We start from the raw sequence: 24,819 nt of genomic DNA on the forward strand, positions 1-24,819 counted from the left end.
AAGGATTACTGCTATAGAACCTACAGTCCTCCGCTCTACCAACTGAGCTATCGAAGGGTGCCAACAGGACCGCCAGATCTACACGTTTCCAAGTTAGAAGGTGTTTTTGTGCTACATATTTAGCTAACAACTACGTTTCACTACCTTTGGACTGCTTTGCTTGAATTAGAGCTGCAAGAAACAAGTAGCTCTCCCCGTCGGGGAAAGGAACCCCGGTTTCCCACGTGACAGGCAGGGATACTGCCCACGATACTAACGAGGAGGTGGTATGGGAGGCCTGGGTTCGATTACCAACATGGGCAGAGGAGGTGGTTTGGAAGGCCTGGGCTCGATACCCAGCCTGTTCACAAACACTTTTTGCCTAAATCCTTTGCTCAGCTGGTGTTTCAAGCCAAACTAGCTATGTTTTGTGAACTGGTTATTGACAGTTTTCATTTTACACAATTATCTCACTACAAAAATGCTACGGCTACAGAGAGAAAGCGCCATGGTCCTGGACCCTGTGCGTATATTATGAATATTTCTGTTACATATGATGGTAAACAGACACTAGGGAGATTCTCATTGTCTGACAACAAGAGTGACGGAGTCTAAACTGTGACCATCACTGACCTGTCTGAACAGGATGCTGGGCCATACTGGTGTGGAGTGAATGTCAAGAGAACCGAAGCGGGCTTCATCGCACTGATTAGTCAGGCGCATCTGCATGTTGAAGGTGAGTGACTGAAAGGTTGACCAGGACCGAAAGAACGATTAAAAGAAGGAACATTGTAAATAAACAGGGTTTTCCCTTATCACCACCACCGAATCCGCCTCTGTGTTTAGGACCTTTGTTACAGTGGCTCCCAACGAGGGGCAAAGGAGGCGGATTCGGCTGTGATAAGGGAAAACCCTGTTTATTTACAATGTTCCTTCTTTTTTTCGTTCTTTCGGTCCTGGTCGACTTTTCAGTCATAGCTTTTCAGCCCTTTTCTCCCCCAAAGCAGAGGCACACACATCTTAAACCATTTCGTTAACGAGGCTTCATTCGCAACAGGTGCGCAACGAAGCCTCGCTTCCGTAACCCTTGCCACGGTCCTGTAGCTCCCTCTACAGGCCGAACGCTGCATGTCCCCCCACGATTGATTTGATTCATAACCATTTTTATTGACAATGAAGTGTATGGCGATAAAAGCTTATGATTGATGACAGGTAGACAGATTTGATTGATTATAAAATATTGCTCCTAGTCCCATGACAGAATTTCACAGTTAGATGTATTGCTCCTAGTCCCATGACAGACTTTGACAGTTAGATTGACATTCTTCCTCTTGTTGGCCTCAGATGGTGACCAAGAAGCACAGGGCCATGGGGGACAGGACAGTGAGTGGCTGTCTCGCCTCAAGACCTCTGCCACCACTGGGGTTTGGCCCTCTGATGTAGGGGACAGGCCAGCCCCCAGTCAGAATAGGTGGTATGCTCTCTACCAGAAGGTAAATTTTGTCTGTGAAATACACCAACAGATTAAACAGATATAGGCTAGGTTGTATATGCCATGACATTGAGCATACCATGTGGTTACAGATTGAGAAATATCCAGTGCAGACCCGCGGCCAGACATCGTTGTTTGGTGGGCCAGAGTTGTGTCTGTGGATTTCACTCCCAGAAGGTAATGAAGGGACATCAGATGTAACTATTTGTCATGCTGAAATATCAGTAGTATTGATACTTGTTGTATCTGTATGTCTTCAGCAGCCAGCCAGTGTTCCACCGGCACCCACATCTGCCTCAGTGCCTGTTGCTGCCACGGTCCAGGGTCCAGTTCCACCTCGTGCCACGGCCCCTGCAGAGACCACAGCCTCAGTCCCTGCCAAGCCTGTGCAGAGTCCTCTGCAGCCTACATTGACTGTGTCAATGGTAAATATTTCCATAACATTTTGCCAAACGTTATCCATCCATTTTATCGCAGCACTGTTTTGTCATCATTTTATTCTGACCAATTTCACTTGCCATTCTTCTCTTTAGTTTTATAAATCCTGGTTTGGAGGGGCTTCTGGTGCTGCAGCCAAACCAAACCTTGTGGCTAGGTAGCCAGTTGAGGTATTACATGGATTTGTTCGTCTTAATGTCTCTGTGTTATTAGTGTAACTCGTGTGACTAATGTGGCTTATGTCTACAATCACATAGGTACATGCACAATCACAATATCAATCAACCTAACAATCACAATATAGTCTCCTGGTGTACTCTACCTTTCCTCTCCCTCACAGTCTCTGTCCAGCCCTGCTACTACCTCTGCTGGTACTCCATGAGGACCCCCTCCTCTGTTCCCAAGTCCCTGTCCAGCCCTGCTACGGCCTCCATGAGGACCCCTTCCCCTGTACCCAAGTCCCTGTCCAGCCCTGCTATGGCCTCTTTGAGGACCCCTTCCCCTGTACTACCCATGTCCCCCTCCAGCCCTGCCTCCACCTATATTAGGACCATCTCCCCTTTCTCTCTGCCTCCATCCCCCTCTGCTTCGGCGTCTGTGAGGACCACCTCTACCTCTCAGGCTACTGCCAGCCCTGCAAGTGCCTCTGTAAGTGCTCTCTTTTTTACCTGTGTTTATGTTTGTGTGTGTGTGTGTGTGTGTGTGTGTGTGTGTGTGTGTGTGTGTGTGTGAGTGTGAGTGTGTGTGTGTGTGTTAAATAACTTTGATATTATTATTGCATGTGTAATTCACTGAGTTTGGCTTCTTTTCTTTTTTTTCAGGATGAGTCCGATGTGGGTGTTTTCCCTACTACTGGTCCTGCTGCGCCTCCTGGTCCTCTCCTTGGTCCTGCTGCCCCTCCTTGTCCTCTCCTTGGTCCTGCTGCCCCTCTTGGTCCTCTGCTTGGTCCTGCTGCCCCTCTTGGTCCTCTCTATTGTCCTGCTGCCCCTGCCTTTCTCGTTCAGGCGCCCGATTCATTCTGGCTGCCGGCAGAGATGAAGAAGACCATTCCACAGCAAGACCAGCGATGATCATCCACTCTGTGGGAGAACCAGAGGCTGCGGCCAAACTTGAAGCTCTGGTACGAGCCACCGGTACCAGGGCTCATTTACAACCTGGCCCCAACACCAGAGCACTTTTTCACCCACAGGCTCCTGGCGTGGATGCCCTACAATCTGTGGAAGGTCAGGGTGTGCTGCCCAGTGTGTAGGAGGCAGCTCACAGGTTTTTTTTGTGTTTATTTCACTAATCTTTTTTCAATTTTCAAATATAAATGTTTTATCTGAGTTTTATTCAATCAATTTGACACATTGCTAATAGCGAGTGATGCAGTCCATAACAGAAAGAAACAGAGGTCTGATCATTTTATAACTGATATCATTTCAGATGCTTAAACAAAATTACACACACAACTTGAATAGAGTAACAGACCTGTGGGCCAAAAGCACAGTCATTAAACATTGTTAAAACAACAGCAAGTATATATTTTTCGATTTCAAATATAATTCTTTTTATCTGAGTTCTACAAGAGAAAGAAACAGAGGTCTGATCATTTTATAAATGTGCCTGTTTTTATTTCTGGCGCTGGTGGGATTCGTACCGGTGACCTTCGGATCCACTCTTTCCCCCATTCAAAAGCGGAAAAGGCGAAGATTTTTCTTTTTCTTTAATCGTTAGAATACATACTGACAAATAAACTAATAGATAATGGAAAAGAAGCCTCAATTTCTCTCTCTCTCTTTATTTTCCCTCTTTTTTCTCCTTCCCCCCCCCTTAACAGACTATTGTTCCCCAGCTTTGGCGCGAGTGGTTAAGGCGATGGACTGTTACTCCATTGTGCTCTGTATGCGTTGGTTCGAATCCCATCCTCTTTGCACAGCCTTGCTTCTTTTTCCGCTTGGATGACCGTGGGCGTGGAAACAGAGAAGACGGCGGCGGTGGAGAAACAATGCAAAGCATGCGGCACTTCCTTCGGAGGCCACATTCAGACGGGACATCGTCCAAAAGCTTTTTTGAGAACGGAGACAGCTTCAACATAGAAGGCAGAGGCGGGGTTCGAACCGAAAAGGACACCTAACTTGCATTGGCCGGGAATTAAACCCGGGTCAACTGCTTGGAAGGCAGCTATACTCACCATTATACCACCAATGCGATAATCCATTGTGCTCTGCACGCGTGGCTTTGAATCCCATCCTCGTCACACAGCCATGCTTCTTTGTCAGCTTGGACGACCGTGAGCGTGGAAACAGAGGAGGTGGAGAAGCAATGGAAAGCGTGCGGCACAGCCTTCGGAGACCACATTCAGACGGACGTCGTCCAACAGCTTCTTTGAGCACGGAGACAGCTTCAACCTAGGCGGGGTTCGAACCGACGCTTTCAACGAGACTGAAGTGTCATTCTTGAACTTTGGATACGCAGGCATGGGCCCATCGGGAAAAGGACACCAAACTTGCATTGGCCGGGAATCGAACCCGGGTCAACTGCTTGGAAGGCAGCTATGCTCACCACTATACCACCAATGCGCTTATGAGACCATTCACGACCACCACATTCATATGCACTTCAGGACTCACCATTTCAACATTTTGCAGGGTCTTTGTTGTCATTTTTATTTCATGGGCTGGATTACTCAGTAAAAAAGGGAGGGGGGGGGGGCGAGAAAAACGTTACAACAATGCAAACACAATGAAAGTAAACTCCCTGCTTTTTGCCGACAGGGCGGACACATCCCCCAACCTGAGGCTCCATTGCGGGGGACGGGTATCCAGTAGTAGGTGGCTCGTTGGTCTAGGGGTATGATTCTCGCTTCGGGTGCGAGAGGTCCCGGGTTCAAATCCCGGACGAGCCCTCTGATTTAGCCTTTCACCAGCTCGAACGACTCAATCAAAGTGTCTTGGGTCGCCGATTCAGCAGATGGATCACCTTGCCAGCGTTGCGAATGAAAATATTTCATGGGCTGGATTACTCAGTAAAAAAGGGAGGGGGGGGGCGAGAAAAACGTTACAACAATGCAAACACAGTGAAAGTAAACTCCCTGCTTTATGCAGACAGTGCGGACACTTCCCACAACCTGAGGCTCCGTTGCGGTGGAGGGGCAAGGTGTTGTCAGACGGTTCGTTGGTCTAGTGGTATGATTCTCGCTTTGGGTGTGAGAGGTCCTGGGTTCAAATGCCGGACGAGCCCTTTGACGAAACCTTTCACAAGCTGGGTCCACCAAATGAAAGTCCTTTGGCTCAAAGGTTCAACAACTGTTTCCCCAGGTAGCAGCAAAATTCCACTGTTAAAAAGCCTTTCCTCACGTCCTGGCTTTCAGTATCCGGTTTCAACATAGAAGGCAGAGGCGGGGTTCGAACCGAAAAGGACACCTAACTTGCATTGGCCGGGAATTAAACCCGGGTCAACTGCTTGGAAGGCAGCTATACTCACCATTATACCACCAATGCGATAATCCATTGTGCTCTGCACGCGTGGGTTCGAATCCCATCCTCGTCGCACAGCCATGCTTCTTTGTCAGCTTGGACGACCGTGGGTTCGAGTCCCACCAGAGTCGCTTGATTCTGTTTGCTTCTTAATACAGGTGACCTCTGGCAGGGTTTATTTTGAAACAGCCTTCTTCTAAACAGGAGATCCTGGGTTCGAATCCCAGCGGTGCCTCAGATTTCTGCTTGCACTCACAGCAAAATCCATCTTCAAGCACTGCTTTATTATTATTTTTAACAGTTTTAGACTTTTTGGTTACAGGGGAGAGATTACATTCCTACTTTCACTCAGGCTCTGTGGCATTGGACTTCTAGGCTTCTCAGTGGTAGGGATTCAAAGGTTGTGGGTTCGAGTCCCACCAGAGTCGCTTGATTCTGTTTGCTTCTTAACCCTCCTATTATGTTCAAATAAACTTACAACTTTGATGTTTCGGGTCAATTTGACCCGAGCAATGTAAACATGCAGAAAATGATTTTAACTGAAAGTCTTAACCAAGTTTCTCTCTCAGCTACTTTAGGCCTTTCTACTGACCATCTTTATAGCCCAGTAAATAATACATGACTGCCCCCAACCTCCCCTTATACATCAAGTATTGATTGTATATGACTATTGCGAAAAATGCAAATCACTGTACTATCTCATTCATTGACCTAAAATGAAAAACAAATTATGTTTTGGTGTTTGCAGGGCTTTATGTTGATATTAAGTGCTCATTAAAGAGTTCAAATGCAGATTGTATGTCTTGTATATGACTGCTAGCATATCTGGTGGGGCCTGGAACCATTTTGATGACATTAGCTGCAGTCAGGCTACCCTGTCTTGTAACTGGGGATCCAGACCATAGGAGCTTTCCATTTTTGGATGTCATGTTTCTTGGTGGTTGAGATATGACAAGGGGGTTTATTTGTGTTTGAGAAACCACAGGAGGGTCAGAATGTCCTATCTCACTGGCGTCATTCTCGTCAGAGCAGGATGCCGCATAATCAGGGTCCTCAACCGGTCCTCAAATCAGGGATACTGCCCACGATACTAACGAGGAGGTGGTATGGGAGGCCTGGGTTCGATTACCAACATGGGCAGAGGAGGTGGTTTGGAAGGCCTGGGCTCGATTCCCAGCCTGTTCACAAACACTTTTTGCCTAAATCCTTTGCTCAGCTGGTGTTTCAAGCCAAACTAGCTATGTTTTGTGAACTGGTTATTGACAGTTTTCATTTTACACAATTATCTCACTACAAAAATGCTACGGCTACAGAGAGAAAGCGCCATGGTCCTGGACCCTGTGCGTATATTATGAATATTTCTGTTACATATGATGGTAAACAGACACTAGGGAGATTCTCATTGTCTGAAAACAAGAGTGACGGAGTCTAAACTGTGACCATCACTGACCTGTCTGAACAGGATGCTGGGCCATACTGGTGTGGAGTGAATGTCAAGAGAACCGAAGCGGGCTTCATCGCACTGATTAGTCAGGCGCATCTGCATGTTGAAGGTGAGTGACTGAAAGGTTGACCAGGACCGAAAGAACGATTAAAAGAAGGAACATTGTAAATAAACAGGGTTTTCCCTTATCACCACCACCGAATCCGCCTCTGTGTTTAGGACCTTTGTTACAGTGGCTCCCAACGAGGGGCAAAGGAGGCGGATTCGGCTGTGATAAGGGAAAACCCTGTTTATTTACAATGTTCCTTCTTTTTTTCGTTCTTTCGGTCCTGGTCGACTTTTCAGTCATAGCTTTTCAGCCCTTTTCTCCCCCAAAGCAGAGGCACACACATCTTAAACCATTTCGTTAACGAGGCTTCATTCGCAACAGGTGCGCAACGAAGCCTCGCTTCCGTAACCCTTGCCACGGTCCTGTAGCTCCCTCTACAGGCCGAACGCTGCATGTCCCCCCACGATTGATTTGATTCATAACCATTTTTATTGACAATGAAGTGTATGGCGATAAAAGCTTATGATTGATGACAGGTAGACAGATTTGATTGATTATAAAATATTGCTCCTAGTCCCATGACAGAATTTCACAGTTAGATGTATTGCTCCTAGTCCCATGACAGACTTTGACAGTTAGATTGACATTCTTCCTCTTGTTGGCCTCAGATGGTGACCAAGAAGCACAGGGCCATGGGGGACAGGACAGTGAGTGGCTGTCTCGCCTCAAGACCTCTGCCACCACTGGGGTTTGGCCCTCTGATGTAGGGGACAGGCCAGCCCCCAGTCAGAATAGGTGGTATGCTCTCTACCAGAAGGTAAATTTTGTCTGTGAAATACACCAACAGATTAAACAGATATAGGCTAGGTTGTATATGCCATGACATTGAGCATACCATGTGGTTACAGATTGAGAAATATCCAGTGCAGACCCGCGGCCAGACATCGTTGTTTGGTGGGCCAGAGTTGTGTCTGTGGATTTCACTCCCAGAAGGTAATGAAGGGACATCAGATGTAACTATTTGTCATGCTGAAATATCAGTAGTATTGATACTTGTTGTATCTGTATGTCTTCAGCAGCCAGCCAGTGTTCCACCGGCACCCACATCTGCCTCAGTGCCTGTTGCTGCCACGGTCCAGGGTCCAGTTCCACCTCGTGCCACGGCCCCTGCAGAGACCACAGCCTCAGTCCCTGCCAAGCCTGTGCAGAGTCCTCTGCAGCCTACATTGACTGTGTCAATGGTAAATATTTCCATAACATTTTGCCAAACGTTATCCATCCATTTTATCGCAGCACTGTTTTGTCATCATTTTATTCTGACCAATTTCACTTGCCATTCTTCTCTTTAGTTTTATAAATCCTGGTTTGGAGGGGCTTCTGGTGCTGCAGCCAAACCAAACCTTGTGGCTAGGTAGCCAGTTGAGGTATTACATGGATTTGTTCGTCTTAATGTCTCTGTGTTATTAGTGTAACTCGTGTGACTAATGTGGCTTATGTCTACAATCACATAGGTACATGCACAATCACAATATCAATCAACCTAACAATCACAATATAGTCTCCTGGTGTCCTCTACCTTTCCTCTCCCTCACAGTCTCTGTCCAGCCCTGCTACTACCTCTGCTGGTACTCCATGAGGACCCCCTCCTCTGTTCCCAAGTCCCTGTCCAGCCCTGCTACGGCCTCCATGAGGACCCCTTCCCCTGTACCCAAGTCCCTGTCCAGCCCTGCTATGGCCTCTTTGAGGACCCCTTCCCCTGTACTACCCATGTCCCCCTCCAGCCCTGCCTCCACCTATATTAGGACCATCTCCCCTTTCTCTCTGCCTCCATCCCCCTCTGCTTCGGCGTCTGTGAGGACCACCTCTACCTCTCAGGCTACTGCCAGCCCTGCAAGTGCCTCTGTAAGTGCTCTCTTTTTTACCTGTGTTTATGTTTGTGTGTGTGTGTGTGTGTGTGTGTGTGTGTGTGTGTGTGTGTGTGTGTGTGTGTGAGTGTGAGTGTGTGTGTGTGTTAAATAACTTTGATATTATTATTGCATGTGTAATTCACTGAGTTTGGCTTCTTTTCTTTTTTTTCAGGATGAGTCCGATGTGGGTGTTTTCCCTACTACTGGTCCTGCTGCGCCTCCTGGTCCTCTCCTTGGTCCTGCTGCCCCTCCTTGTCCTCTCCTTGGTCCTGCTGCCCCTCTTGGTCCTCTGCTTGGTCCTGCTGCCCCTCTTGGTCCTCTCTATTGTCCTGCTGCCCCTGCCTTTCTCGTTCAGGCGCCCGATTCATTCTGGCTGCCGGCAGAGATGAAGAAGACCATTCCACAGCAAGACCAGCGATGATCATCCACTCTGTGGGAGAACCAGAGGCTGCGGCCAAACTTGAAGCTCTGGTACGAGCCACCGGTACCAGGGCTCATTTACAACCTGGCCCCAACACCAGAGCACTTTTTCACCCACAGGCTCCTGGCGTGGATGCCCTACAATCTGTGGAAGGTCAGGGTGTGCTGCCCAGTGTGTAGGAGGCAGCTCACAGGTTTTTTTTGTGTTTATTTCACTAATCTTTTTTCAATTTTCAAATATAAATGTTTTATCTGAGTTTTATTCAATCAATTTGACACATTGCTAATAGCGAGTGATGCAGTCCATAACAGAAAGAAACAGAGGTCTGATCATTTTATAACTGATATCATTTCAGATGCTTAAACAAAATTACACACACAACTTGAATAGAGTAACAGACCTGTGGGCCAAAAGCACAGTCATTAAACATTGTTAAAACAACAGCAAGTATATATTTTTCGATTTCAAATATAATTCTTTTTATCTGAGTTCTACAAGAGAAAGAAACAGAGGTCTGATCATTTTATAAATGTGCCTGTTTTTATTTCTGGCGCTGGTGGGATTCGTACCGGTGACCTTCGGATCCACTCTTTCCCCCATTCAAAAGCGGAAAAGGCGAAGATTTTTCTTTTTCTTTAATCGTTAGAATACATACTGACAAATAAACTAATAGATAATGGAAAAGAAGCCTCAATTTCTCTCTCTCTCTTTATTTTCCCTCTTTTTTCTCCTTCCCCCCCCCTTAACAGACTATTGTTCCCCAGCTTTGGCGCGAGTGGTTAAGGCGATGGACTGTTACTCCATTGTGCTCTGTATGCGTTGGTTCGAATCCCATCCTCTTTGCACAGCCTTGCTTCTTTTTCCGCTTGGATGACCGTGGGCGTGGAAACAGAGAAGACGGCGGCGGTGGAGAAACAATGCAAAGCATGCGGCACTTCCTTCGGAGGCCACATTCAGACGGGACATCGTCCAAAAGCTTTTTTGAGAACGGAGACAGCTTCAACATAGAAGGCAGAGGCGGGGTTCGAACCGAAAAGGACACCTAACTTGCATTGGCCGGGAATTAAACCCGGGTCAACTGCTTGGAAGGCAGCTATACTCACCATTATACCACCAATGCGATAATCCATTGTGCTCTGCACGCGTGGCTTTGAATCCCATCCTCGTCACACAGCCATGCTTCTTTGTCAGCTTGGATGACCGTGAGCGTGGAAACAGAGGAGGTGGAGAAGCAATGGAAAGCGTGCGGCACAGCCTTCGGAGACCACATTCAGACGGACGTCGTCCAACAGCTTCTTTGAGCACGGAGACAGCTTCAACCTAGGCGGGGTTCGAACCGACGCTTTCAACGAGACTGAAGTGTCATTCTTGAACTTTGGATACGCAGGCATGGGCCCATCGGGAAAAGGACACCAAACTTGCATTGGCCGGGAATCGAACCCGGGTCAACTGCTTGGAAGGCATCTATGCTCACCACTATACCACCAATGCACTTATGAGACCATTCACGACCACCACATTCATATGCACTTCAGGACTCACCATTTCAACATTTTGCAGGGTCTTTGTTGTCATTTTTATTTCATGGGCTGGATTACTCAGTAAAAAAGGGAGGGGGGGGGGCGAGAAAAACGTTACAACAATGCAAACACAGTGAAAGTAAACTCCCTGCTTTTTGCCGACAGGGCGGACACATCCCCCAACCTGAGGCTCCATTGCGGGGGACGGGTATCCAGTAGTAGGTGGCTCGTTGGTCTAGGGGTATGATTCTCGCTTCGGGTGCGAGAGGTCCCGGGTTCAAATCCCGGACGAGCCCTCTGATTTAGCCTTTCACCAGCTCGAACGACTCAATCAAAGTGTCTTGGGTCGCCGATTCAGCAGATGGATCACCTTGCCAGCGTTGCGAATGAAAATATTTCATGGGCTGGATTACTCAGTAAAAAAGGGAGGGGGGGGGCGAGAAAAACGTTACAACAATGCAAACACAGTGAAAGTAAACTCCCTGCTTTATGCAGACAGTGCGGACACTTCCCACAACCTGAGGCTCCGTTGCGGTGGAGGGGCAAGGTGTTGTCAGACGGTTCGTTGGTCTAGTGGTATGATTCTCGCTTTGGGTGTGAGAGGTCCTGGGTTCAAATCCCGGACGAGCCCTTTGACGAAACCTTTCACAAGCTGGGTCCACCAAATGAAAGTCCTTTGGCTCAAAGGTTCAACAACTGTTTCCCCAGGTAGCAGCAAAATTCCACTGTTAAAAAGCCTTTCCTCACGTCCTGGCTTTCAGTATCCGGTTTCAACATAGAAGGCAGAGGCGGGGTTCGAACCGAAAAGGACACCTAACTTGCATTGGCCGGGAATTAAACCCGGGTCAACTGCTTGGAAGGCAGCTATACTCACCATTATACCACCAATGCGATAATCCATTGTGCTCTGCACGCGTGGGTTCGAATCCCATCCTCGTCGCACAGCCATGCTTCTTTGTCAGCTTGGACGACCGTGGGTTCGAGTCCCACCAGAGTCGCTTGATTCTGTTTGCTTCTTAATACAGGTGACCTCTGGCAGGGTTTATTTTGAAACAGCCTTCTTCTAAACAGGAGATCCTGGGTTCGAATCCCAGCGGTGCCTCAGATTTCTGCTTGCACTCACAGCAAAATCCATCTTCAAGCACTGCTTTATTATTATTTTTAACAGTTTTAGACTTTTTGGTTACAGGGGAGAGATTACATTCCTACTTTCACTCAGGCTCTGTGGCATTGGACTTCTAGGCTTCTCAGTGGTAGGGATTCAAAGGTTGTGGGTTCGAGTCCCACCAGAGTCGCTTGATTCTGTTTGCTTCTTAACCCTCCTATTATGTTCAAATAAACTTACAACTTTGATGTTTCGGGTCAATTTGACCCGAGCAATGTAAACATGCAGAAAATGATTTTAACTGAAAGTCTTAACCAAGTTTCTCTCTCAGCTACTTTAGGCCTTTCTACTGACCATCTTTATAGCCCAGTAAATAATACATGACTGCCCCCAACCTCCCCTTATACATCAAGTATTGATTGTATATGACTATTGCGAAATATGCAAATCACTGTACTATCTCATTCATTGACCTAAAATGAAAAACAAATTATGTTTTGGTGTTTGCAGGGCTTTATGTTGATATTAAGTGCTCATTAAAGAGTTCAAATGCAGATTGTATGTCTTGTATATGACTGCTAGCATATCTGGTGGGGCCTGGAACCATTTTGATGACATTAGCTGCAGTCAGGCTACCCTGTCTTGTAACTGGGGATCCAGACCATAGGAGCTTTCCATTTTTGGATGTCATGTTTCTTGGTGGTTGAGATATGACAAGGGGGTTTATTTGTGTTTGAGAAACCACAGGAGGGTCAGAATGTCCTATCTCACTGGCGTCATTCTCGTCAGAGCAGGATGCCGCATAATCAGGGTCCTCAACCGGTCCTCAAATCAGGGATACTGCCCACGATACTAGGTGGTATGGGAGGCCTGGGTTCGATTACCAACATGGGCAGAGGAGGTGGTTTGGAAGGCCTGGGCTCGATTCCCAGCCTGTTCACAAACACTTTTTGCCTAAATCCTTTGCTCAGCTGGTGTTTCAAGCCAAACTAGCTATGTTTTGTGAACTGGTTATTGACAGTTTTCATTTTACACAATTATCTCACTACAAAAATGCTACGGCTACAGAGAGAAAGCGCCATGGTCCTGGACCCTGTGCGTATATTATGAATATTTCTGTTACATATGATGGTAAACAGACACTAGGGAGATTCTCATTGTCTGACAACAAGAGTGACGGAGTCTAAACTGTGACCATCACTGACCTGTCTGAACAGGATGCTGGGCCATACTGGTGTGGAGTGAATGTCAAGAGAACCGAAGCGGGCTTCATCGCACTGATTAGTCAGGCGCATCTGCATGTTGAAGGTGAGTGACTGAAAGGTTGACCAGGACCGAAAGAACGATTAAAAGAAGGAACATTGTAAATACACAGGGTTTTCCCTTATCACCACCACCGAATCCGCCTCTGTGTTTAGGACCTTTGTTACAGTGGCTCCCAACGAGGGGCAAAGGAGGCGGATTCGGCTGTGATAAGGGAAAACCCTGTTTATTTACAATGTTCCTTCTTTTTTTCGTTCTTTCGGTCCTGGTCGACTTTTCAGTCATAGCTTTTCAGCCCTTTTCTCCCCCAAAGCAGAGGCACACACATCTTAAACCATTTCGTTAACGAGGCTTCATTCGCAACAGGTGCGCAACGAAGCCTCGCTTCCGTAACCCTTGCCACGGTCCTGTAGCTCCCTCTACAGGCCGAACGCTGCATGTCCCCCCACGATTGATTTGATTCATAACCATTTTTATTGACAATGAAGTGTATGGCGATAAAAGCTTATGATTGATGACAGGTAGACAGATTTGATTGATTATAAAATATTGCTCCTAGTCCCATGACAGAATTTCACAGTTAGATGTATTGCTCCTAGTCCCATGACAGACTTTGACAGTTAGATTGACATTCTTCCTCTTGTTGGCCTCAGATGGTGACCAAGAAGCACAGGGCCATGGGGGACAGGACAGTGAGTGGCTGTCTCGCCTCAAGACCTCTGCCACCACTGGGGTTTGGCCCTCTGATGTAGGGGACAGGCCAGCCCCCAGTCAGAATAGGTGGTATGCTCTCTACCAGAAGGTAAATTTTGTCTGTGAAATACACCAACAGATTAAACAGATATAGGCTAGGTTGTATATGCCATGACATTGAGCATACCATGTGGTTACAGATTGAGAAATATCCAGTGCAGACCCGCGGCCAGACATCGTTGTTTGGTGGGCCAGAGTTGTGTCTGTGGATTTCACTCCCAGAAGGTAATGAAGGGACATCAGATGTAACTATTTGTCATGCTGAAATATCAGTAGTATTGATACTTGTTGTATCTGTATGTCTTCAGCAGCCAGCCAGTGTTCCACCGGCACCCACATCTGCCTCAGTGCCTGTTGCTGCCACGGTCCAGGGTCCAGTTCCACCTCGTGCCACGGCCCCTGCAGAGACCACAGCCTCAGTCCCTGCCAAGCCTGTGCAGAGTCCTCTGCAGCCTACATTGACTGTGTCAATGGTAAATATTTCCATAACATTTTGCCAAACGTTATCCATCCATTTTATCGCAGCACTGTTTTGTCATCATTTTATTCTGACCAATTTCACTTGCCATTCTTCTCTTTAGTTTTATAAATCCTGGTTTGGAGGGGCTTCTGGTGCTGCAGCCAAACCAAACCTTGTGGCTAGGTAGCCAGTTGAGGTATTACATGGATTTGTTCGTCTTAATGTCTCTGTGTTATTAGTGTAACTCGTGTGACTAATGTGGCTTATGTCTACAATCACATAGGTACATGCACAATCACAATATCAATCAACCTAACAATCACAATATAGTCTCCTGGTGTCCTCTACCTTTCCTCTCCCTCACAGTCTCTGTCCAGCCCTGCTACTACCTCTGCTGGTACTCCATGAGGACCCCCTCCTCTGTTCCCAAGTCCCTGTCCAGCCCTGCTACGGCCTCCATGAGGACCCCTTCCCCTGTACCCAAGTCCCTGTCCAGCCCTGCTATGGCCTCTTTGAGGACCCCTTCCCCTGTACTACCCATGTCCCCCTCCAGCCCTGCCTCCACCTATATTAGGACCATCTCCCCTTTCTCTCTGCCTCCATCCCCCTCTGCTTCGGCGTCTGTGAGGACCACCTCTACCTCTCAGGCTACTGCCAGCCCTGCAAGTGCCTCTGTAAGTGCTCTCTTTTTTACCTGTGTTTATGTTTGTGTGTGTGTGTGTGTGTGTGTGTGTGTGTGTGTGTGTGTGTGAGTGTGAGTGTGTGTGTGTGTTAAATAACTTTGATATTATTATTGCATGTGTAATTCACTGAGTTTGGCTTCTTTTCTTTTTTTTCAGGATGAGTCCGATGTGGGTGTTTTCCCTACTACTGGTCCTGCTGCGCCTCCTGGTCCTCTCCTTGGTCCTGCTGCCCCTCCTTGTCCTCTCCTTGGTCCTGCTGCCCCTCTTGGTCCTCTGCTTGGTCCTGCTGCCCCTCTTGGTCCTCTCTATTGTCCTGCTGCCCCTGCCTTTCTCGTTCAGGCGCCCGATTCATTCTGGCTGCCGGCAGAGATGAAGAAGACCATTCCACAGCAAGACCAGCGATGATCATCCACTCTGTGGGAGAACCAGAGGCTGCGGCCAAACTTGAAGCTCTGGTACGAGCCACCGGTACCAGGGCTCATTTACAACCAGGCCCCAACACCAGAGCACTTTTTCACCCACAGGCTCCTGGCGTGGATGCCCTACAATCTGTGGAAGGTCAGGGTGTGCTGCCCAGTGTGTAGGAGGCAGCTCACAGGTTTTTTTTGTGTTTATTTCACAAATCTTTTTTCAATTTTCAAATATAAATGTTTTATCTGAGTTTTATTCAATCAATTTGACACATTGCTAATAGCGAATGATGCAGTCCATAACAGAAAGAAACAGAGGTCTGATCATTTTATAACTGATATCATTTCAGATGCTTAAACAAAATTACACACACAACTTGAATAGAGTAACAGACCTGTGGGCCAAAAGCACAGTCATTAAACATTGTTAAAACAACAGCAAGTATATATTTTTTTATTTCAAATATAAATCTTTTTATCTGAGTTCTACAAGAGAAAGAAACAGAGGTCTGATCATTTTATAAATTTGCCTGTTTTTATTTCTGGCGCTGGTGGGATTCGTACCGGTGACCTTCGGATCCACTCTTTCCCCCATTCAAAAGCGGAATAGGCGAAAAAATTTTTTTTTCTTTAATCGTTAGAATACATACTGACAAATAAACTAATAGATAATGGAAAAGAAGCCTCAATTTCTCTCTCTCTCTTTATTTTCCCTCTTTTTTCTCCTTCCCCCCCCCTTAACAGACTATTGTTCCCCAGCTTTGGCGCGAGTGGTTAAGGCGATGGTCTGTTACTCCATTGTGCTCTGTATGCGTTGGTTCGAATCCCATCTTCTTAGCACAGCCTTGCTTCTTTTTCCGCTTGGATGACCGTGGGCGTGGAAACAGAGAAGACGGCGGCGGTGGAGAAACAATGCAAAGCATGCGGCACTTCCTTCGGAGGCCACATTCAGACGGGACATCGTCCAAAAGCTTTTTTGAGAACGGAGACAGCTTCAACATAGAAGGCAGAGGCGGGGTTCGAACCGAAAATGACACCTAACTTGCATTGGCCGGGAATCGAACCCGGGTCAACTGCTTGGAAGGCAGCTATGCTCACCACTATACCACCAATGCGCTTATGAGACCATTCACGACCACCACATTCATATGCACTTCAGGACTCACCATTTCAACATTTTGCAGGGTCTTTGTTGTCATTTTTATTTCATGGGCTGGATTACTCAGTAAAAAAGGGAGGGGGGGGGGGGGGGGCGAGAAAAACGTTACAACAGTGCAAACACAGTGAAAGTAAACTCCCTGCTTTTTGCCGACAGGGCGGACACATCCCCCAACCTGAGGCTCCATTGCGGGGGAGGGGTATCTAGTAGTAGGTGGCTCGTTGGTCTAGGGGTATGATTCTCGCTTCGGGTGCGAGAGGTCCAGGGTTCAAATCCCGGAGGAGCCCTCTGATTTAGCCTTTCACCAGCTCGAACGACTCAATCAAAGTGTCTTGGGTCGCCGCTTCAGCAGATGGGTCAACTTGCCAGCGTTGCATACGCGAATGAGATAGTCCTTTTTTTATGCAGACAGTGCGGACACTTCCCTAACCTGAGGCTCTGTTGCGATGGACGGGCAAGGTGTTGTCAGACGGTTCGTTGGTCTAGTGGTATGATCCACGCTTTGGGTGTGAGAGGTCCCGGGTTCAAATCCCGGACGAGCCCTTTGACGAAACCTTTCACAAGCTGGGTCCACCAAGTGAAAGTCCTATGGCTCAAGGGTTCAACAGATGTTTCCCCAGGTAGCAGCAAAATTCCACTGTTAAAAACCCTTGCTTCACGTCCTGGCTGGATGTATCCGGTGGAAAGGGCTACCGGGCCAACACCAGATTAGGACAAGGTGGCCGAGTGGTTAAGGCGATGGACTGCTAATCCATTGTGCTCTGCACGCGTCGGTTCGGATCTCATTCTTGTCGCACAGCCATGCTTCTTTGCCAGCTTGGACGACCGTAGGAGTGGAAACAGAGGAGGTGGAGAAACAATGTAAAGCGTGCGGCACATGCTTCGGAGACCACATTCAGACGGACCTCGTACAACAGCTTCTTTGATTTCGCCTTTCACCAGCAGGTACATTTTGTCCGTGAAATACACCAACAGATTAAACAGATATAAGCTATGTTGTATATGCCATGACATTGAGCATACCATTTGGTTACAGATTGAGAAATGTCCAGTGCAGATACGCGGCCAGACATTGCTGTTTGGTGGGCCAGAGCTGTGTCTGTGGATTTCACTCCCAGAAGGTAATGAAGGGACATCAGATGTAACTATTGGTCATGCTGAAAAAGGATCCCATTATCAGTAGTATTGATACTTGTTGTATCTGTATGTCTTCAGCAGCCAGCCAGTGTTCCACCGGCACCCACATCTGCCTCAGTGCCTGCTGCTGCCATGATCCAGGGTCCAGCTCCATCTCGTGCCATGGCCCCTGCAGAGACCACAGCCTCAGTCCCTGCCAAGCCTGTGCAGAGTCCTCTGTGGCCTACATTGACTGTGTCAATGGTAAATATTTCCATAACATTTTGCCAAACGTTATCCATCTATTTTTATCGAAGCACTGTTTTGTCATCATTTTATTCTGACCAATTTCACTTGCCATTCTTCTCTTCAGTTTCATAAACCCCGATTTGGAGGGGCTTCTGGTGCTGCAGCCAAACCAAACCTTGTGACTAGGAAGCCTGTTGAGGTATTACATGGATTTGTTCGTCTTAATATCTCTGTGTTATTAGTGTAACTCGTGTGTGACTAATGTGGCTTATGCCTACAATCACATAGATACATGCACAATCACAATATACTCTCCTGGTGTACTCTACCTTTCCTCTCCCTCACAGTCTCTGTCCAGCCCTGCTACTACCCCTGCTGGTACTGCCAGTAGATTAGATTAGATTAGATTAGATTAGATTAGACTCAACTTTATTGTCATTGTGCAGAGAACAAGTACAGAGACAACGAAATGCAGTTAGCGTCTAACCAGAAGTGCAAAAAAGCAGAAAAGTGCAGTGTGAACAGTATATACAGGTAGTGCAGTATAATAGTGCAGTATAGTGTAAGTAGTGCAGTGTAAGCAGTATATGAATTAGTAGTAGCATTATAGCAGAATAAATAGGATGCAGTATGAACAGTGTAAGCAGCATATGAGCTGTATCGGCAATGCAGTCTAGGTATACGTATTAACAGTAACATTAGAGTAAATAGCAGAATAAATATGGAATGCCGTATGAACAGTATAAACAGGTATGTACAGTATGTACAGATATGTGCAGTGTATTAATAGTAGTATTAAAGAAAAATATAAGGATATGTGAATTATGAACAGTATAGACAGATTATGAACAGTATAGACAGATATGTACAGAAGAGCAGTGGTATGGAGTAAGAGCAGTTTGTAATTGCAATTGTCCAGGAGGGGGGGGGTGCAGGGGTTGGTAGGTTATCACCTAGGTGCAGAGTTCGAGTTCAGTAGGGTGACAGCCGCAGAGAAGAAGCTACCTCTGAACCTGCTGGTTCGGGTGCGGAGAGACCTGTAGCGCCTCCCGGAGGGGAGTGGGGTGAACAGTCTATGATTGGGGTGAGAAATGTCCTTGACGATGCTGCGTGCCTTACGCAAGCATCGTTTGCCCTGGACAGGCTACCGGCAGAGATGAAGAAGACCATTCCACAGCAAGACCAGCGATGATTGCATCCACCCTGTGGGAGAACCAGAGGCTGCGGCCAAACTCAAAACTCTGGTACAAGCCACTGGTACCAGTGCTCATTTATAACCAGGCCCCAACACCAGAGCACTTTTTCACCCACAGGCTCCTGGCGTGGATGCCCTACCATCTATGGAAGGTCAGGGTGTGCTGTCCAGTGTGTAGGAGGCAGCTCACAGGAGTTTTGTGTTTATTTCAATAAAAAAAAATCTATTTTCGAATATAAATCTTTTATCTGAGTTTTATTCAATCAATTTGTCACATTGCTAATAGCGAGTGATGCAGTCCATAAGAGAAAGAAACAGAGGTCTGATCATTTCAGATGCATAAACAAAGTTACACACGCAACTTGAATAGAGCAACAGACCTGTAGGCCCATAGCATAGTCATTAAACATCATTAAAACAACAGCAAGTGTTTTTAAACTTCTGTTTGAAATGTCACAAGAAGCAAGATATTGGCTCAAGGGATCTTGAATTTACACAAAACAACACTTTGGGAGACTTTGCCTGTTTTTATTTCTGGCGCTGGTGGGATTCGAACCGGTGACCTTCCGATCCACTCAAAAACGGAAAAGGCGATATTTTTTCTTTTTCTTTAATCGTTTACAATACATACTGATAAATAAACTAGTAAATAATGGAAAAGAAGCCTCAATTTCTCTCTCTCTCTTTATTTTCCCTTAGCATCAAGCTGGGGAACAATAGTCTGTTAAGGGGGGGGAAGAAGGGGGAAGAAGAAAAAGGAGAAAAATGAAGGAGATAGATGCATTTTGGCTTCTTTTGCAACTCTCCTTACACAAATACATGTGTAACAACACACTTCAATTTGAGTCAGCAACATTGCTGGTCTTTAATTTGTTCTGTTTAAACACATAGATCCAATTTTGTAAACTGTGCGCTGTGAGAAGGGTTCGAACCTGCGCGAGAAGACCCCATTGGATTTCGAGTCCAACGCCTAAACCTCTCGGACATCTCAGCTATACTGGCTTCTGCACTGCCTGGTCTGTAGTAAAGAAAAAATCTTTTCAAGATCTAGACACGGACCAGAGTTTGCTTATTAAGGAAGCCTCACATAGAGACTTTTGAATATCAATTCACAGAAGCCATGTTACGAGGATGCAACTTACATTACACAAATACGTGCGCAACAACACTTTTAGAAAGCAAAGGAATCCCATTGGATTTCGGGTCCTTATCCTTAACCACTCCGTCATCACAGCTGCCCTTAGCCTTTCATTGTTGTTTAAATGTTTCTATGTTACTTCTTCAAATTTGAAAGGGCCATGGGCTACACAGGAAAGGAGGTCCCAAAGACAATTGCATTTTACACCTCCACTTCAACCATCATGCAACTGCGTCTCATCAACTCATTTTTCCATAGGTGGACCAACATGTCGTCCTTTAAGAGGGACGTTGTTGTCCCAGCGCTGTGAGCAGGGTTCAAACCTGCGCGGTGAAACCCCATTGGATTTCAAGTCTAACACCTTAACCACTCAGCCATCACAGCTTCCCTCTGCATGTTGTTGTTCCTTACACTTTTGTAAATTACTTTTTGACACATGAAAATGACACAGCCTTGCAGGCAAAGGGTTTGAAAGGAAATGCCGAAGGTATTGGGAAATATGTTTGGTTTTACAGCAAACCCCTTAACCATCCTGCAATTGCAGCTCGATTTTTTTATATCAGGTTTCCAAAGGTGGGCCGACATCTTGTACATAAATAGGGACACAGCTGTGTTTACGCTGAAAGCAGTGTTCAAAGCTGCACAGGGAGACCCCATTGGATTAGTAATCCTATGCCTTAACCTCATCGTTTTCTAAGTTACTTCTTCACGTGTGAAAGGGCCATGGTCTCACAGGAAGGAATCCTAAAGGCATTGGGAACCACATTTGTTTTTCTTCTGGAAGGTATTTTTCTATTTCGATCACAGCTACCCTTAGCATTTTATCGTTACTTACAGTAAGTTACTTCTTGACATGTGATAGGGACTTACAGGAAGGGTTTGAAAGGAAATAACAAAGCATTTATGAGTAATGAGGATTCATGAGTTTATTGACTATTAAAGTGATGTTACAGGATAATTTGTATTATCTCAGTTTACAGTTCTAAACGTAGCGCTAATAAGCAGACACGGGTCCCTGTCACATGCCCTTCGTGTGGTGTGTATGCGTGTGGATTCCATGCAGCCCAATGCCATGGGCACACTATACAAAATGAAAGTGACACTTAACAGTAATGCTGCTTCTAAAGTTGATGCTGTTAAACTAGGGATTCCGTGGCTGAATGAGATAAAACAGTGATTCGATTCATAGATTATATTTGTACTAACTACGCATTGATTCATTGATTCAATTCAGACACAAAACAAGAGGTTTCAAAAATACAGAAATAGTCACGATATTCTCTTTTAATGATTCATTCGTAGATAATGACAATTAAAGTGGTTTGAAAATATGTGGCTGCGCTGTTACTAATGCTTTATAAATGCAACACATGCTTATAATGTGCAAACTGAATTATGAACCCATTATAACGGAAACCCCTTTGTGTGAAGTGTCACCAAAAGAAAAGAAAACAGAGACAGTAAATACATTTGAGCTACTCTTTCACTCATTTATTTGCAAATATATATTCTAAGTATCTGTAGGATGAAAGTAAAGTGGCAAAGACACAAAGAGAGGCGGACAAGTAGTTAGCGGTACCAAACAAAAGGATCTTTACTTTGGATGAGTAGTCAAAACAGGACACAAAAATAGGGACTCAATGCTCGAAATCAAAGAGGAGATCACAGTCTCAAAACAGTACTTGTATACTCATATGACTTACGCTCACGAAGCAACCAACAAAGGTGAAGACGAAGCGGGAGTGAAGGGAAGTGAGGGTACATATTGCATGAGTGACAATTACACACAGGTGCTGGTGATAAGTTTGTGATTGAGGTGGCACAGTGGACGGACGGAGGGAGGCAAGTAGGGGGACGCACTGGGAAGCACAACCCCCATCCGTAACAAATCAGTGAGGCTCCTGTGGTCCTGCAGATCAGGGGGCGGGGGGGGAGAGACATAACAAGAAGACGTGAGGTTATTTTTTAAACTTTAACTGGAATACTTATTCATACCATTCTTTGGGGTGACCGATGAGGTCTGACCCTATGGAATTCCTAAGAGAGAAAGAAAGAGAGAGAGAGGGGAGGGGGAAGTGAAAAAAGAATGGTCAGAATACAATTACTTGTGTGTGTGTGTGTGTGTCCTCAGGAGGACTCCATGAGGAGCTGGAGGTGGTGCTCCAGGAGGCTGGAAACTCCAATGACCAGAGACTCTGGTTTGAAGTACCAGGGAACCTCCAGAAGCATCATCAGCCCGCCCTGAGTTAAGGCTCTGAGTTACTGCTAATTCACAGTATCCATTTAAACTGAACTATAGATTGGATGCTAAATGCTAGAGAGAAGGAACAGTAACAACATCAGAACTTGTCTGTACTTTCAGCTGCACCAGCCATCTCTCAGCCTCTGATTCCATGTTGCTGGCAGGCAGGCAGGCAGGAGTGCAGAAGAGAGTACAGACGCTCCACAAACCCACCAGGTTGCTAACAGGAAACACAAGAGAGAGAGCAGAGAGTCATATGGACTTGTCAACAAAGTCACAGTGAAAGAACTGTACTAACCACCACCAGGGGCCTCCCCACCATCACCCCAAACTGAACCAGCTCATAGATGATGTCTAACAAAAGACAAACACATTTAGAACAAAATAGCAATGATATTAAAAAGAAGGTATTAATACAGGTACAGGTAATCGATGCGAGACTATTGAATTGCCTCTACAGCTCATCCAGAACGCTGCCGCCAGTCTGGTGTTCAAACTCCCCAAATTCTCCCATGTCACTCCCCTCCTCCGCACCCTTCACTGGCTCCCGGTAGCAGCTCTCATCAGATTCAAGACCCACGACTGGCTGCCTGGCACCGCCGCCCCTTTGGTCACGGCTTTTCACTGTCCTGGCGCCCCGCTGGTAGAATGAGCTTCCTACTGCTGTCATGACTGCAGAGTCACTACCAATCTTCCGCAGTAGATTGAAGACCCATCTCTTCAGGCTACATCTTAACGGTCCCTCCGACAAGTTTCTCTCCTGATAATAATAAAAATGTCCTTCTTCTAGCATTGTGACTGCCTATGGCCACTGGTCCGAGCATTGATTACTTTATCTTATGATGACTGATGGATAGATGATTCACTTACTTAGACAAATGTATTTGTTGTGAGTCACTTTGGATAAAGGCGTCTGCTAAATGCCATAAATGTAATGTAAATGTCCTCATGGATCAGTCCTCTCTAAGGACAATAATGACATTGCACCACTGAATATGTGTTGCTAGAATACGAAATAACATAGCGCAAGGCAAAACTGTACATTCCTTGGCAAAATGCATGGAGCTGGCTAGCAAGCTTGCTAGTTCAAGCTAAAGGCTTAAAGCGGGCGAGCTAACTCTTAGAAACTGTCAACGGGTTACTTAGCCATCTAGCAGCTAACAATGCTACCATTGCTTCTCGCAAAATAATCATTGCACAAACAATGTGTTCCGATATGTGTCTACTGCAAAATGTAATTAAATGCCACATACCGTTTTCGAAGTCGCTGGTCACTTCCCTCTTCACGATCTCGAACCCTGCAAAAAAAGAAGACACGAACAACAACCTGTCATAGAGACGGCAGGCCGCAGTCCACGCACTCTCGCAGTCAAACCTGAAAAACACCGAGGCATTTTTCAGTGCCTTTCGCTTATGCTAACTCTCAACTGAAGTTTGTTGTTATCTAAAGCGGATTGAACATTCCATAGAATGTTGCTGATGTTCTACATTGAAAGGATGCATAGCAACACACAGTTTTGAAAATAATGAGTAATAATCATACATGACACGTATCATGAACACTTTACCATGTGACCTCTAGAAATAGAACATGAGCAGCATTCTATGTTTGATCCAGCACTACGCAGCAACACACCTCTGATGATGTTGACATTGACTAGACCCAGCTGGTCTGAGCGCTAGCATTACTACGCCATTAGCATTAGCAACGAAAGGTACTGAGAAACGCCTCGGTGTTTTTCAGGTTTGGCTGCGGGAGTGCGTGGACTGCGGACTGCCATTTCTACGACAGGTTGTTGTTCCTGTTTCCTTTTTGAGAGGACAGCGACTTCGAAGCAGGTATGTCACGTTCAATTACATTTTACAGTAGACACATAGTCAACAAATGCATCTGTGTAATGGCATGACTGTTAGCCCGTCAGTAGCAACGGTGGTAGCATTGTTAGCTTTAGCTTGAACTAGCTCGCTTGCTCGTCACCTACGTGCATGTTCGACTTGTGCTGTGTTGTTTTAGCAACACATATCGAGTGTATTGTCTAACTATCTTTCAGATATGGTCCAACTATCGTCACATACCCTCTCCGAAGTCGCTGCCGTCGCTTCCCTCTGCACGATCGCGAACCCAACAAAAAAGAAAACACGGACGTAAAAACGGCAGGCAGCAGTCCAAACCTGAAAAACAGGCATTTTTCAGCCCGTTTTGCTCTGAAAATCAGCTGGTTTGTGTCGATATAAACATCAACTGAAGTTTGTTGTTATCTGGAGCGGATTGAACATTCCATAGAATGTTGCTAATGTTCTATATTGAAAGGTTGCATAGCAACACACAGTTTTGAAA

This window comes from Argentina silus (genome assembly GCF_951799395.1).
Source record: "Argentina silus genome assembly, chromosome: 22".
Classification (NCBI taxonomy): Eukaryota; Metazoa; Chordata; class Actinopteri; order Argentiniformes; family Argentinidae; genus Argentina; species Argentina silus.